The 17,291-nt window shown below is 51.7% G+C and overlaps 1 protein-coding gene across 1 annotated transcript in view; it reads right to left on the bottom strand.

The window, feature by feature from the left end:
• The window catches only part of LOC142829722 (C-type lectin domain family 4 member K-like), a 106,209-nt gene that overhangs the window by 41,801 nt on the left and 47,117 nt on the right, over window positions 1–17,291 (bottom strand). The window lies entirely within an intron of this gene.

Genomic DNA, 17,291 nt, shown 5'->3' with positions numbered 1-17,291 from the left:
AGGGAAGCAGCCAGATCGCTGCTGCACCCCTAGGTGGGGGTGTTAGCCCCAGAAATTGGTGTGGGGGGAGCCATGTGGGGTGTTGAATGGGAGATTATTGTTTGTTAATCTTATGTACACTATTTATGTGAGTATATAATGTCTGTGTGTGTAGGTAGGAATCTGTAATCTGTGTGGAAGCTGAATATTTCTGTGAATGTGGTTAAGCATGGCTATGGACAGGCTGAGTAGCAAAGCCCTGTGGAACAATGACTCTCAATAGGCTATGGACACACCCAAAGAATGGGATTTGTCACCTGAGGGCAGCCAGCAGGAAACATAGAGTTTGGCCTCTGACCAGGTGACTTGCTGGATACAAGAAGAGGCCAGGAAGGGAATAAAAGGGGCCATGTGGTCGAGGCCATTTTGGTTCTCAGCTCAGCACTTCATCCCAGAGGCAGCACTGCAGGGATTGAAGAGCCCGGAAGACCTGGGAACCCATCCTGATCGTAGGATGTGCAATAAGGACTTTTAACCAGCAGCTGCAACATCTCTGCTAGAGCCTGCATCGAGAACTGGGAGATTCGGTGCATGTAACGTACTGTACTTTAATAACCTTACTCTCAAGCTTTTCTTTCTTGTAACAATAAACCTTTAGATATAGATTCTAAAGGATTGGCCCAGCGTGATTTGTGGTAAGGTCCAGAGGGTAAATTGACCAGGGATCTGTGGCTGGTTTCTTGGAACCGGACAGAACTTGTTCGGGGTAGGTGGGATTGGGTGCTAGGACCCCCCACCTGTGTATAGGCCCGGGGCCATCTGGGGCACGGATATTGCTGGGGTGTCAGAGGGGTTTTGCTCGGGAGGCTTCAGGCAGGCAGCTGAAGCGCTCTGTGAGACTGGTTTGTGGCCTGTGTGGAGAGGTCGCCAGTCAGGGGGACTGTAAAGAGCCCCGGATTTGAGCAATTCGCCCTGAGCGGACGCCCTAAGCTGTGCCCAGACACGGCCCGGTCCGTCACAGAGGGTTTGGGGGATGAGGGGTTTGAGTTGGAGGGGGAGCGTCAGATTGGGGCTGAGCAGTTCAGAGTGCAAGTGGGGTTCAGGGTATTAGGAGAAATGTTCCCTCCAATTTTTCTCATCCATGTGCAGAATAACATTTGTTCTGTGCACTGAGGCATGTGTGGACGTGCACCACCAGTAGAAACACACGCAGTGGGTGCTCTGCCAATCAGCTGGCGACACTGGAATCTCCTGGGTGGCCGCCCAAGCATGCAGCTTACAGGGGACATTGGTGCCTGCTCCGGGAGAGGAGTGAGGGGCAGGAGGGGGCTCTGGCGGGGGCAGAAGGCTGGGCTGAGGGAGGGGGGCAGATTGCAGAAGGAGCTTGACTTGGGCGGGAGGGTGCTGAGGGCAGAGGCAGAGGTTAGGGGTCAGGATGTGACCCCAAACGGAAATTACCGGCCTGGTCAGCAGTGCTGAGTGGAGCTGCCGGGCTCCCCTTTCACCCAGGGGTTGTTGTAAAAAATCCGGACACGGGACCCCTCCCGGCAGCCCCACAGCCCCACGGCCCGCTTGCTGCTTTCTGCCCCCTCCCCCACACGGCCCCGAGACCAGAGACTCTCTGTGCCCCACCAGAACCCCCAGGGTGCAGGGGGGAAAAGAGGCTGCCCCCACCCTGAGGCCAAAGCAGGGAGCATGAGCTGCCCCAGTCCCAGGGCTGCAGCTGCAGGCCACATGGGGGGGGGCATCACTCCCTCGCACTTCTCTGGGGGACCAGGATTGGGGCACTGGGGCTTCCCCTGTTCTACCCGCCCATCCCCCCGCCCAGCGTCTCTGACAGGGCTCAGGGCTTCCGACATCCCCAGGGGGATATTTCCTGGGGCAGGGCGCCCATTTTCCTGGTGTCCCTGGGCACAAGCCCCATCGGCCCATTGGATAATCCACCCCTGCCTGAGCCCAGCCTGGGAGAGGGATCGCAGGGGGCCCTCTCTGGACAGGTCAGAGGTTGGCCGTGATGCTTCACTGGATGGAGAGCAAATTAGGAACCCAAATCCCCCTCTCCCTGCCCCCAGACTCTGGGGTGTCCAGGCCTGGCACCAGGCCCCTGCCCATCCCTGCTTCTCAACTGATGGGTGGATCCCTGCGTCAGGTTCCAGGGCCGGGCATCCTCGCCCAGAATTTGGCACAAGGCACGTCGCAGGTTTGCTGCATCCTGCCACCTGCTCCTGGCATAAAACCAGGCCCTGACCCAAGGTCCAAGCCCCTCGGAGGATCCTGCACTCACCTGCTCCCCCTGGGAGGAGACGGGGGTCAGGTGTGAGCCCTGATACACACAGAACTGCTGGGCCTCCAACCACGACTTCTCTTCTTGGGAGAAGTAATAGAGGTTCCCACCGTGACCCCTCCAGCCTGCGGAGAGCTTTGTCCCCACGTCTCCTGGGAGCAGAGACTGGGGTCAGACAATGAATCATTGTCTGCGTCTCAGGTTCTTCCTGCGAAGGCAGCGGTGGTGGTTGGGGCACCTCCCTGCCCGGACACGGGGATTCTGTCCACACAAAGCAATTTTTTTCGGAAAAGCAGATGCATTCTTTGGACACAGCAGAGCATTTCCGGGATACCTCCAGTACCATGGAAACGCTCTGCAGTGTGGACACAGCCTGAGACACGCCCGGAGCCCAGGGCCCTGGCATCTGCCTAAGAAGGGCTGAGTCCTGCATGGACAGGGACCTGCTCATGTGACAAACCGCATCTTGGGACGTACTTTTAGGGAGGAGAACAAGGGGAGCCCCTCCACGTGGCCGAGGACACAAAAGGGTCCTGGAGATGCCTCTGCTTGGCCTTCAGTCCTGCTTCTCACCCCTGGAGGGTCTAAGGGGACTGCTCGTGTGACTTCTTGCTGGCCAGAGTGGTGGAACAGAAGTGCTCTGTGCGACTCGTTTGGTGCCTTGTAGAGGGGGACCCCCAGTCTTGGGCTGTAAGCAGCCCTGGTTCTCAGCAATTCACCCTGATTCGACCCTCTCAGCGGTGCCCCCACAAACAGGGCTGGCGTTAGGCTGATTCGGCCGATTCCCCGGAATGGGGCCCCACGCCTAAGGGGGCCCTGCTCCTGGGCGCGCAACACATGCGCACAGCCTCAGGCATGCGGCACATGTGCAGGCCCCCGGGCGTGTGGCGCATGCGCTGTGCCGCCCCAGGTGCTGCGCATGCACAGCCCTGCCCCCGGAATCAGGCCCCGTGCTTGTTAAAGCCGGCCCTGCCCACAAACCCTTATTGTTACAGGATCACTAAAACCCATGGGTGGAGGCAAAGGTTTTGGTCTGGGGTCCGGTCTGGATGTGAGAGCACAGGACAGCACCTCTGTGCAGGCAGCTACAAAGACAATCCCTTGAAGTCCATGGCTAGGAAGGAGCATTATGCAAAATTCCCATTGCGTGTCGATATAAAGTCTCCGGAAAGCTCCATGAAATTCAAGCCATCGTCTGTTCCCGGCTCCGTCACTGACCGGCTGAGGGACCTTGAGCAAGTCGTTCTGCTCTGTGCCTTGTTTTCCCCGTCTGTAAAATGGGGGTGATGATACTGCGCACTTCTGGGAAGGCTGTTGAGAGCGGCTGAGGGAAAGCACTATCCAAGGGCTGGTTAGCTTTCCTATTCCGGCTCCTGGCAAGGAGAATCCGTAGGCAGCCCCTCCTGGGTGGCTACAGCAATGTGCAATAGCCCAGCACACCACTAGGTGTCACGAGACCCCAGCTATCCTTCAGCTGCTGGACAGGCTGCAGGAGGAAAGTCCCTGTAACGCTGGACCTATTGGAACCACCACGGGCAGAAGGGTAACTAGTAGCCTGGGCAATGGAGAACGGAGCGAGCTACTCCAGGAGGTGGCCCCTGTGACTGACCAGGCCGGGTCTGGGCACCACTGAGGGCGTCGGCTCAGGGTAAATTGCTGAAAACCAGGGCTCCTTACAGCACTCGACTGGAGACCTTTCCCAAACAGGCCACAGACCAGTCACACTGAGCACTCCAGCTGCCAATCCGGCCAGCAGGAAACCTCACGAGCAAAACCCTTCAGACACCCCAGCTATCCCTGAGCCACAATCAGCCCCGGGCCCAACACACGGGTGAGGGGTTCTAGTACCCAATCTCACCTACCTCGGACGGGTTCCTGGGGCCTTACTAATTAGCACAGTCACTGATTGGACGTTCCTTCCCGTTGCTCTGTCTAAGACAGAGACTCTTGCAGCAGAAGCACAAGTACATATTTATAACTCCACATACAGATATTCTACAAGGACCTGAATGGCACATACAGAAGCAGTAGAACAGAAACTTTCATGTGACACCTCACATGGCCCCCTTTGTACATACTTTGGGGCAACCCACCCCCCCATGGGTGCACCAGCGATCTGGCTTCTCCCTTTTAAAATCCAGTAACGTGACACAGGCCCACACTCCAGGCTGCAGGAAAGTCCTCAAGAGGGCGAGTGCTCACATAGCATGCAAAAAAGTGAGCTTGGTAACTGCGGTCCCCAGAGATGGCCATGTTACCACATGAAAGATCCTCGTGTTCTCCAGCCTGCTCCATTGGGCTCATGGGTAGGCTACTCTCTTGCGGAGGTGGTGTGTGAGAAATGGCCTCCCCCCCGCCCCCCCCGCACAAAGCAGATTGGATAAGAGGGTATGCCAGTCAAGCAGAGAAGGACTCGGTTCCGTTTCGGGGTTGGCGTTTTGGTGCTGAGCCTTTAGATCCGAGGCCCCACCCCGACCCCGGAGCTGAATAGGATTAGCATCTGCGTTTTCCATCCGCCTTCACTGGGGAAGACCAAAGCTTCTGGCCGAGCGGGACAGAGGGGTGGGGGGCTACAGAGAACAGGAAGTCAGGACTCAGTGGCATGATCAACCCCCTGGGGAACAACCCCAAGGGGATTTCTGTGGTCTAACAAGTCACACCTGGGTCTTCTCTGCATACTCTGCAGGGATACATAGAGGCCGCAAGAAAAAGAAAAAGAAAAAGAAAAAGGAAAAGGCAGGGACTCTGATGTGGGGGGCTGGTGCCTCTTGGGTGAGTGTGGCTGCCGCCTCTTCTACACTACAGAGTTTTTTCTGAAGAAACTTGAGTTACGTCCACACTGCTATCGTGTTCTTTCAAAAGAAAATCGAAAGAACAGAGGGGTTTGTCCAACAATGGTAATCCGTGTTCTACGAGGAAGAAGCCTTGTAGACGTGGACGAGGGAGTTTGTTCGGAAGAAGAGGAAGGAGGAAAAAGCGCAGGTACCCTGGTGGCCACTCCTCACAGAGCAATCACAGCTTACATGTGAGATAGCGTCCATTCGGTGTGGATGCTTTCTTTCGAAAAAGCAGCTCGCTTTTTTGATGCGCGGACACGCTCTTTCGGAAGTGTTCTGAAAGATCTCTTCTGGAAAACCTTCTTCTGAAAGAAGCCTGCAACTTAGACAAAGCCTGAAGCGTGTTGTGCAGTGCAGGCTTGGGGAGGAAGAACAGGAAAACAGCTGATGCAGCTTCCTCTGCGTAGGATATTTTCCTGACTCCCTGCTAGCTTCTCAAATCTATTCCTTTGCCTCTTTGCACCTAGCAGTCAGTAAGAAGGCAGAGAAGCCACCAGCTGATGCTCCCCTACTGGCAAACATGAGGCTTGAACCACTGACCTTGGCTTTATCAGCACCATCCTCTAACCAGCTGAGCTAGCCAGATGCTGGTTTCTTGGAACTGGACAGAACTTGTTTGGGGTAGGTGGGATTGGGTTCTAAGACCCCTCACCTGTGTATGAGGCCCGGGGCCATCTAGGGCATGGATATTGCTGGGGTGCCAGAGGAGTTTTGCTTGTGACCTTTCCAAACAGGCCACAAACCAGTCCCACAGAGTGCTTCAGCATACTGCCTGAAGCCTCACGACCAAAACCCCTTTGGCACCCCAGCAATATCCGTGCCCCAGATGGCCCTGAGCCTCATATACAGGTGGGGGGTCTTAGAACCCAATCTCACCTACCCTGAACAAGTTCTGTCCGGTTCCAAGAAACCAGTTACAGACCCCAAGTCAATTCACCCTCCGGATCTTACCCACAAATCACGCTGAGCCAGTCCTTTAGCATCTAACATCTAAAGGTTTATTTCTACCAGAAAGAAAAGCATGAGAGTGAGGTTGTTAAAGGATAATACTTTACATGCATCGAATCACCCAGTTCGCGATGCAGGCTCTAGCAGAGATGTTATAGCTGCTGGCTTAGAAGTCCTTAGTAGCACATCCTAGGATCAGGATGGGTCCACAGTTCTTTCCGGCTCTTCGATCCCTGCACTGCTGCCTCTGGGATCAACCGCTGAGCTGAGTACCAAGATGGACTCTGCCACATGGCCTCTTTATACATCCTTCCTGGTCTCTTCTTGGCTGCAGTGAGTCACCTGGCCCGTGGCCTATCCCTGTGTTCCCTGCCCCTAGGTATGAGTCACCACTTTGGAGGTGTGTCCTTGGCCTATAGAGGGCTATTGTTCCAGAGATTTGCTCGTTAGCATGTCCATAGGCTGAGCTGCTTTGCCCATAGTTCAACCACATATAGAGAAACATTTGGTATCCACACAAAATACATGCTTATAACCTCACATACCAACATTATACAATCACATGAATAGCATATATGGAATCAGAAGAAAGTAGGCTTCTATTTGACACCTCACATGGCCCCCCTTTGTGCCACTTTTGGGGCCAACACCCCCCATAGGTGCAGCAGTGATCTGGCTGCTCCCCTCAAAATCCAGTAATGTGACACCCTAGGCTCTGTTTGTGAGAAGCTGGCACTTGGTGACAGGGGAGGGATCACTTGTTGATTCTCCATTCTGTTCATTTCCCATGGGGTAGCTGGCATGGCCGTCATCGTACAACAGGTTATGGGGCAAAATCTACCTTTTGTCTCACCCAGCCTGGCTGTTCTAATGTTCTTCCCAGCCAGACGTAGACGTGTTGTCCTGGGAGTGAGAGGGGCGGGTCAGGACAGCGGCTAACCCAGGGAGGAATCAGGTGAAGTGGTACAGTGCTCCCTTTGGCTACGAGAAGCAGCGTGATGGATACCTGCAGTCTCCAGTGATTGCAACGCTATCCTCTTTTCCAAGGTGCTGCTAGGCGGGTTCCTCAACTGGCCCCTGCTTCTGCCAAATAGGCCTTGGGAAAAGCAGACTTTTGCCTGGCAGAAGCTGCTGAGCCTGGCGCCCCTTTGCGCAGTGGTGGGGATAGTTCTGAGGACGGGCTCCAGTGCAGTGGAATTAGGAGTAACGTTAGTTCAAACCAAGGGGTTTGGTTCAAACTAACGCGTCCCGGCACGCACTTTCACTTCGAAACAGCTGTTCAGCGCAATAACGTGCTGGCGAGAACATGCTAATGAAGCGTGGGATATTTAAATCCCCACTTTATTAGCAATTTTGGTCGCCTACACTTGCATCCCTAGTTCAAATTAGGGTGCAAGTCTCGATGTACTGTCAATGTGTGTATATAAGCCCAGCTCTATACTCCTCCTTCCCCACTGTGGAGGACAGATATACACAACTGTACCCCGCTATTAATTGTACGAATGGGGTTATGTCGTGCATAAGAAATAAGTTTATTGACTACAAAATGGGGTTAAGTGTTTAAAGAGGGTGCAAACAGAACACAGCAGATTACTGAGCAAATGGGGCAAAGCACGCAAACCAAGCCTGTTTTACTGAATCATTTCCCACGCTAGTGTAAGCAGGGGCTGAACTGCTGCTTGCTGTCAGCTGGCTAAAAGGAGGGGTGGGTGTGCCCACTACAGTTGTTTAGCTCTGCAAGGTAATTAACTGTTAACTGTTGACATGTAAATACAGCTCAGAAGAGAATCTGAGGTGTGGCTATGGAAATCCCATTCAGCCAGGGCTGACGGAAGGTCAGTGTTGGAATGGAATGTGGAGAAGTGTATATAATTTGGGACTGTTGTGGGGGTAACTAGAGAGCTGGTGGAGTGTGACGGAGGTGCCCCCTATCTGTCCCCCCACCCCCATTTCTACCCAGTTTGGGAGGTGAAACCCTGCGGGTGAACTTTGGGACTCTGGGTGGCACGGACCAAGGACAGAGACCTTTGGGGTGTCGGACTTTTTGGACTTTGGGCGATTCTTGGCTGGGGTGGGGACTTGGCTCATGTTTGGGGTTATGAACTCTGTTTGTGGTGTTTTCCCCCAAGTTAATGCCGTATGACTTCTCTCTGTTTCATTAAATGTTTCTTTCCTACACCCAGACTCAGTGCTTGCGAGTGGGGAAGCATTGCCTCTCAGAGGCGCCCAGGGGTGCGTGAATTTCCCAGATTACTGGGTGGGGGCTCGAGCTGGTTCTATGTGTGATGGCCCCAACGTATTGAACCCATCCCTGGTTACTGCCAGGCCTACCCGGCAGCAGGGTTACACTAGGTATTGTCTTTCTGCATGTTGTTTATTTGTTGAACATTGGCAGGGAAAAGCATTGCGCCAGAGGATGTCAGATGCATTGGCTTGCAGCTTGAAACTTCAGGAGTTATGCCTCACAAACTGGATGTCTTCTGGGGCACATCTACACACCAGGATTAAAGTCGAATTAAGCTACGCAACTTCAGCTACATCAATTGCATAGCATGAGTGGAAATAGCTTCACTGAGCTTTTGGCACTGTCTGCACTGTAGGAAGTTGAAGGAAGAGCACTCTTCCTTCGACTTCCCTTCCTCCTCATGAAACCAGGGTTACCAATTGTCAGAGTAAAAAGTCCTCCAGCTGAATATTATTTGGAAATAATGGCTTGTAGAGTAGACACGCACTATGTTATTTCAGACTAACGTCAGTTATTCCCAAATAAAGCTCGTGTGTAGGCATACCCCTAGTGAGTAACACTGGCCTTCCAGGATGGGGCCCAGTGCCAGGGGACTCGGTAACATATCTCTGCAGAGTCGGGACAGCCATTACTTACTTGCTGTTTGCAGCATCTACAGGAAGACCAGCCTCTTTCACACTCCCTCGTCTGGGCTAATGGGCCACCAGCCCTGTCTGGCTTTTCATCGCTGCAACAGAAGGGCTAGTTCTGGATGGTTTGGAATTCAGATGAATGGTCAATATTGCTAACTTCCAGTGCCAAAACGATAAAGGCATACAAATGGGAAAACCACACTCAGTAAATCACAACCTTTCCAATGACAACTCACATGAGCCATCCTGCATTAAGTGTTTCTCAGTTATGTCACATCTACAGCAGAAGCACGTTTTCATAAAGAATATGGAGAGTAAATTCACACAACTCCCCAGCCTCCAGGTGAGGACAACACAACCGGAATCCTTTGTACCAACTTGCCCTGTTCTCATGGACTCCCAGATCTTAGCACAGGCTGACCTGGGAGAACAAAAACACAGCTCAGTTCTGCTCTTGGTAAAGGTAAGCTCAAGAAGGAGCAGCTGCATAGAATCATAGAATCATAGAAAAATAGGACTGGAAGGGACCTCGAGAGGTCATCGAGTCCAGCCCCCTGCCCTCAAGGCAGGATCAAGCTCCGTCTACACCATCCCTGACAGATGTCTATCTAACCTGTTCTTAAATATCTCCAGAGAGGGAGATTCCACCACCTCCCTTGGCAATTTATTCCAATATTTGACCACCCTGACAGTTAGGAATTTTTTCCTAATGTCCAATCTAAACCTCCCCTGCTGCACTTTAAGCCCATTACTCCTTGTCCTGTCCTCAGAAACCAAGAGGAACAAATTTTCTCCTTCCTCCTTGTGACACCCTTTTAGATATTTGAAAACTGCTATCATGTCCCCCCTTAATCTTCTTTTTTCCAAACTAAACAAGCCCAGTTCATGAAGCCTGGCTTCATAGGTCATGTTCTCTAAACCTTTAATCATTCTTGTCGCTCTTCTCTGTACCCTTTCCAATTTCTCCACATCTTTCTTGAAATGTGGCGCCCAGAACTGGACACAGTACTCCAGCTGAGGCCTAACTAGTGCAGAGTAGAGCGGCAGAATGACTTCACGAGTTTTGCTTACAACACACCTGTTGATACAACCTAGAATCATATTTGCTTTTTTTGCAACAGCATCACACTGTTGGCTCATATTCAACTTGTGGTCCACTATGACCCCTAGATCCCTTTCCGCCATGCTCCTTCCTAGACAGTCGCTTCCCATCTTGTATGTATGGAACTGATTGTTCCTTCCTAAGTGGAGCACTTTGCATTTCTCTTTATTAAACCTCATCCTGTTTACCTCTGACCATTTCTCTAACTTGCTAAGGTCATTTTGAATTATGTCCCTATCCTCCAAAGAAGTTGCAACCCCACCCAGTTTGGTATCATCTGCAAACTTAATAAGCGTACTCTCTATCCCAATATCTACATCATTGATGAAGATATTGAATAGTACGGGTCCCAAAACAGACCCTTGAGGAACTCCACTTGTTATCCCTTTCCAGCAGGATTTAGAACCATTAACAACAACTCTCTGACTACGGTTATCCAGCCAATTATGCACCCACCTTATCGTGGCCCTATCTAAGTTATATTTGCCTAGTTTATCAATAAGAATATCATGCGAGACCGTATCAAATGCCTTACTAAAGTCTAGGTATATGACATCCACCGCTTCTCCCTTATCCACAAGGCTCGTTATCTTATCAAAGAAAGCTATCAGATTAGTTTGGCATGACTTGTTCTTCACAAACCCATGCTGGCTATTCCCTATCACTTTATTACCTTCCAAGTGTTTGCATATGATTTCCTTAATTACCTGCTCCATTATCTTCCCTGGGACAGACGTTAAACTGACCAGTCTGTAGTTTCCTGGGTTGTTCTTATTCCCCTTTTTATAGATGGGCACAATATTTGCCCTTTTCCAGTCTTCTGGAATCTCCCCTGTCTGCCATGATTTTTCAAAGATCATAGTTAAAGGTTCAGATACCTCCTCTATCAGCTCCTTGAGTATCCTGGGATGCATTTCATCAGGACCTGGTCACTTGCTGACATCTAACTTTCCTAAGTGATTTTTAACTTGTTCTTTGTGTATCCTATCTTCTAAACTTACCCTCTCTCTGCTTGTATTCACTACGTTAGGCACACCTCCAGACTTCTCGGTGAAGACCGAAACAAAGAAGTCATTGAGCATCTCCGCCATTTCCAAGTTCCCTGTTACTGCTTCTCCCTCCTCACTAAGCAGTGGGCCTACCCTGTCCTTGGTCTTCCTCTTGCTTTTAATGTATGTGCAATGGTCAAGAGGAGTTTGGTCTGGTGTCACGTTATTGGATTTTAAAATGAGCAGACAGATCACTGGGATGCTGACCCATCCTGACATAGACTTCCAAGCCAGCAGTTTTCAACATCTCTGCTGAGAGCCTGCATCCAGAACTCGGTGATTGGTGCATGTAATGTATTCTCCTTAACAACCTACTCTCCACCTTTTCTTTCTTTTATTAATAAACCTTTAGATTTTTAGATGCTAAAGGATTGGCTCAGGGTAATCTTGTGGGTAAGCTCTAAAGTGGAAATTGACCGGAGACCATGGCTGGTCTTTCGGGACTGGGAGAACCTGTTCGGGGAAGGTTAGATTGGGTTCTACAGCCCCTCACCTGTGTGTTAGGCCTGGGGCTGATTGTGGCATATAGAGAGCTGGAGTGTCTGAGGGGTTTTGCTCACGAGGCTTCCTGCTGGCTGGATTGGCAGCTGAAGCTCGGTGTGACTGGTTTGTGGCCTATTTCGGAAAGGTCTCCAGTCAGGGATTGTAAGGAGCCCTGATTTTGAGTAATTCACCCTGAGCGGACACCCTCAGCGGTGTCCAGACCTGGCCCGATCTGTCACATCTCTTCTTCCTCCTGGGAGAAGTGTGCTAGCTGCACCCCCATCTCACACTGAAACCTGAACTCCAGCAGCGAACCCAAACAAAACAACCACGTAAGGGAACTTTCCAAGAGCTGACTCAGATTAGGAGCAACCTTGAGGTCAGTTTTCAGTTCCTCTCCAGTGGTTCTGCCCTCTCAGATTTACAGTAACTGGCTCACCAGAGCTGACCCATGGTCCACGTAGCCCAGGTATCTGCCTCTGATGCTGGCCTCTTCTACACACTTCAGAGAAAGGTGCAAGAAACCCAATAATGGTTGGCGATGTACCCAAGCGGTTTTAATCCCTTGTGGATCTCAGTCTGGCTGCAACACTTCCTCAGTGTCCTGAGCACCTGGCCTCGGGCCAGGTCTACACTGCTGCTTTTTTCGGTCAAAGGTACGCAAACGCACTCCACCATTTGCATACCTTTTCCCGATAGTTTTGTCAGAGGAGGCTTTTTTGAAATTTGGTCTGTCTACACTCGGCCAAATTTTGGAAAAACCTCCTCTTTTGGAAGAGCCCTTCTTCCTCGTGGCACAAGAAAGACAGGGCTTCTGAAAAAGCGTGTCTGCGCTTCTGCAAAAAATGTCGGAAGAGGAGGGGAGACTTGGCAGAACGGAGCCTAGATAGGCTTCAGTTTCCATGGAAATATTCCTCTTGTTCCCCACAAGCCAAACACTCTGGGATTCCAGCTGTAGAGTAAAATGGAGGGTTCTATCTATATACAGATTTCTATACTTATAGAATATATATGTATTTCTACATCTTTTTACATCTGATTTTCAAGGTGGAAAATCAAAATAGAAATTCTTGTGGAAGGCAGCAAATCATTATTTATTGCATGATTTGGAAGTAGTAACTCCATGGTCCAAGTAGTTTATTTACTGACAGACCTGGAAACATACAAATTAGAGACCCATTCATGCCGGGCAGCAGGGGACCAGTGTCTCTGCTACAGCCAGAAAGAACGACAAAGCACATGGAAAATAATGAGATGAAACAAAATACCCCCCTCCCTTCTCCACTGGACTCAACATCCAGGGTCACTCCCATCCCACAGCCCTAAGTTCCACCCCAAACAAACCGCGCGTGAAAAAGAAGAGAAGAGAGAAGGAGGAGGATGATGTCTTTGCTCTGCGTGTGGCCAGGACAGTATCAGGGAGGATGGTGAGGTGCTGTCAGCGCTCACAAACGAACACCCAAGTCACGAGGCTTTGCTCCTGCTTGCTAGAGGACCCAGATGAGATCATATTACATATATTTGCATACTGCTTCAGAGACCTCAGAGATAAATCCAAGAATTCCAGTTCATTAATTATCTGCCCTCTGCCTCCACTCCCCAGAAACTTTGGCTCCTGGAGTTTGGGGGAAGAGGGAGCTCATCTGTGCCCCCCATACCTTCAGCAGGTGATATTGCGCATCACCCCCTGTCCATGGGCCTGCTTACAAATCCACCGAAAATGGAGAGTGCAAGGAGAGTCGTTCCACAAAGTCTGCTTCTGTATGTGGATGTGAGCACAGTCTTCTCTGCCTCCAGAGTTGTTAGGCTCACCGGGCAACCAGAACCTGCAGGGCAGAGTGTTACTGTCTCAGGAGAACCACGGCCACGTGCTGACCTCGGTTCTGCTGCACGGACTCTGTAGTTAGCAGGGGACCACGACTCCCAGAAATGACTCAGCAAAGTGATGGAAACAGCGGGTAGCGGTGTCATGTTATTGGATTTTGAGGGGAGCAGCGGGGTCACTGTTGCACCCATGGGGGGAGTGTTTGCCTCAAAAGTCGGTAAAAAGGGGGCCATGTGAGGTGTCAAACAAACGCTTACTTTCTACTGGTTCTGTATGCGCTCTTCATAGATCTGTATAATGTCTGTGTGTGGAGTTAGGAATCTGTACTCTGTATGGTACAGAGGAATCTAGGGGTTATAGTGGACCACAAGCTGAATATGAGTCAGCAGTGTGATGGTGTTGCAAAGAAAGCAAACATGATTCTGGGATGCATTAACAGGTGTGTTGTGAGCAAGACACGAGGAGTCATTCTTCCGCTCTACTCTGCGCTGGTTAGGCCTCAGTTGGAATATTGTGTTCAGTTCTGGGCACCGCATTTCAAGAAAGATGTGGAAAAATTGGAGAGGGTCCAGAGAAGAGCAACGAGAATGATTAAAGGTCTAGAGAACATGACCTATTAGGGAAAGCTGAAGGAATTGGGTTTGTTTAGTTTAGAAAAGAGAAGATTGAGGGGTGACATGATAGCAGTTTTCAGATATCTAAAAGGGTGTCATAAGGAGGAGGGAGAAAACTTGTTCATCTAGGCCTCTGAGGACCGGACAAGAAGCAATGGGCTTAAAGTGCAGCAAGGGAGGTTTAGATTGGACATTAGGAAAAAGTTCCTAACTGTCAGGGTGGTCAAACACTGGAATAAATTGCCCAGGGAGGTTGTGGAATCCCCATCTCTGGAGATATTTAAGATCAGGTTAGATAAATGTCTATCAGGGATGGTCTAGACAGTATTTGGTCCTGCCATGGGGGCAGGGGACTGGACTCGATGACTCTCAAGGTCCCTTCCTTTCCTAGTGTTCTATGGTTCTATGATTCTATGGAGACTGGAAGTTTCTCTGTATGTGGTTGAGCAATGGGCTCGGCCTATGGACATGCTAATTAGCAAGGCTCCAGGGACAATAGGTCTCTTAAGTACCCGGGACACACCCATGAATGATTCTAGGTGCCTGGTCAGAGACCATGTGAATGTCTCCAGCTTGGGACAAGCCAGGAAGAAGGTATAAATAGGCCTTGTAGCCAACTCCATCTTGATCTCCAGATCTGCTCCTGACCCCAGATGCGGCCTCCCAGGGATTCACGAGCCGGAAAGACCTGTGGACCCATCCTGGTATGGGATGTGCACCAAGGACTTTTAAGCCAGCAGCTATGACATCTCTGCTAGAGACTGCATCAAGAACTGGGAGATTCGATGCATGTAATGTACGATACTTTAACAGCCTTACTCTCATGCTTTTCTTTCTTGTAGAAATAAACCTTTAAATTCTAGATTCTAAAGGATTGGCCCAGCGTGATTTGTGGGTAAGGTCCGGAGGGTAAATTGACCAGGGATCTGTGGCTGGTTTCTTGGGACCGGACAGAACTTGTTTGGGGTAGGTGGGATTGGGTGCTAGGACCCCTCACCTGTGTATGAGGCCCGGGGCCAACTGGGGCATGGATATTGCTGAGGTATTGGAGGGGTTTTGCTCGTGAGGCTTCAGGCAGGCTGCTGAAGCGCTCTGTGGGCCTGGTTTGTGGCCTGTTTGGGAAGGTCTCCAGTCTGGGGGCTAGAGAGAGCCCTGAATTTGAGCAATTCGCCATGAGCGGACGCCCTCAGCTGTGCCCAGACCCGGCCCGGCCTGTCATTGGCTTCTCCCTGCCCTGGTCATGGGCCTCAGCCCCAGACTCTGCACTCAGTGCACCGGCTCCAGCTGGCTCCATTCATGCCCCGGCCCCTGCAGCCTGCCCCCCACAGCCAGGGTGCTGGAGCACCGTGTAGCCCAGGGAGAGCGCTGGACCTGGCCGCTCACTGCAGGCCAAGCTGGCTGGGTGGTGTTGGCTCAGAGCCAGCCCCTCAGCTGGTGTAAATCCAGGTGGTTCATTCAGGTCAATGGCGAGTCCCCAGGGAGGCTCTGGCCTCGCTCTCACTGGCATGGAGCACACGGTGCGTGTCTGGGCGCCGCTCTGAGCAAAGGGGCGTGCGAGGAATTCCTGGGAGGGTGAATTTCTGTTGGGGCAACGCCCAGAAGCCTCCCTCAGGATCGGGCCCCCTGCGCTGGGGGCTGCACGGACTCAAGGGGCTGAGCAGACGCTGCTGAAAGAGCTTGTGACGAGACATTAACACGGGATCAGTCTCCATGTTACTCACCCCCTGCTGGCGTCTGCTCTGTATTCTGAGCCGTCCACCCAGCGCCAGCTGCCTTCAGTGCCCTGGTCGGTGAGTCCAATCCAGTAGGACTGTCCGTCAGTCTCCTTGGAGAGGAACTCCTGCCCAACACAGATCCCAGCATGGTCAGGCCACCCAAGACAGGCTGCAGGGGCAGGCGCAGCTGCCAGGGCTGAACAGGCTGGGGAGGGGAACGGGCGTCTGGGGTTGTGAGCAGGGCACCGGGCAGCGATAGACATAGTGACTAGCTGTCACATTACTGAATTTGATTGAGGCAGCCAGATCACTGCTGCACCCATGGGCGGGGAAGGGTAGCTGGTCCCAAAAGTCGTATATAGGGGGCCATGTGAGATGTCAAATAGAAGCTTACTGTCAGCTAATTTCATATATGATATTCATGTAAATGTGTAATGTCTGTGTGGGAAGTTATAAGCATGTACTTTGTGCGAGTATTAAATATTTCTCTGTGTGTGGTTGAGCAATGGGCAGAGCTCGGCCTATGGACACGCTAATTAGCGAGGCTCTGTGGGACAATAGCACTCAATGGGCCAAGGACACACCTCGGGAATGAGGAATGACACCTGAGGGCTGCCAGCAGGGAACACAGGGATAGACCGCTGGCCAGGTGACCTGCTGCAGCCAAGAAGAGACCAGGAAGGAGGGATAAATTTGCCTTGTGGCCGTCTCCATTTTGCACTCAGCTCAGCCCTTCATCCCAGAGGCAGCAGTGCACGGATCGAAGAGCCGGAAAGAACTGTGGACCCATCCTAACTTAGGATGTGCAACAAGGACTTTTAAGCCAACAGCTGTAACATCTCTGCTAGAGCCTGCATTGAGAACTGGGAGATTCGATGCATGTAATGTACTATCCTTTAACTACCTCACTCTCCTGCTTTTCTTTCTTGTAGCAATAAACTTTTAGTTGTTAGATGCCAAAGGACTGGCTCAGCGTGATTTGTGGGTAAGGTCCAGAGGGTAAATTGACCAGGGATCTGTGGCTGGTTTCTTGGAACCAGACAGAATCTGTTCGGGGTAGGTGGGATTGGGTGCTAGGACCCCCCACCTGTATGAGGCCCGGGGCCTTCTGGGGCACGAACATTGCTGGGGTGTCAGAGGGGTTTTGCTCGTGAGGCTTCAGGCAGGCAGCTGAAGCGCTCCGTGGGACTGGTTTGTGGCCTGTTTGGAGAGGTCACCAGTCTGGGGGCTGTAAGGAGCCCCGAGTGTGAGCAATTCGCCCTGAGCGGACGCCCTCAGCTGTGCCCAGCCCCAGCCCGGTCTGTCACACTAGCTGAGAGACAGTGAGGGAGTCCTGGAGTGTCTCCGGGTCTGAGTCTGTGTAGCTGCATGGGGTAACCACGGCAACCTGACCCAAAGAAACGAGCCAGACCCCAAATCTGCCCCTTCCTCCCAGACTCTGGGGTGTCCAGGCTTGGCTCCTTGCCTCTGCCCATCTCTGCTTCTCAACTGAGGGTAGATCCCTGCCTCAGGTTCTGGGGTTGGGCATCCTCATCCAGAGTTTGCCACAAGGCAAGTCCCAGGTTTGCAGCATCCTGC

The sequence above is a fragment of the Pelodiscus sinensis genome, chromosome 5, assembly GCF_049634645.1.
Source record: "Pelodiscus sinensis isolate JC-2024 chromosome 5, ASM4963464v1, whole genome shotgun sequence".
Lineage (NCBI taxonomy): Eukaryota > Metazoa > Chordata > Testudines > Trionychidae > Pelodiscus > Pelodiscus sinensis.
This window is presented reverse-complemented; position numbering and strand designations above follow the sequence as displayed.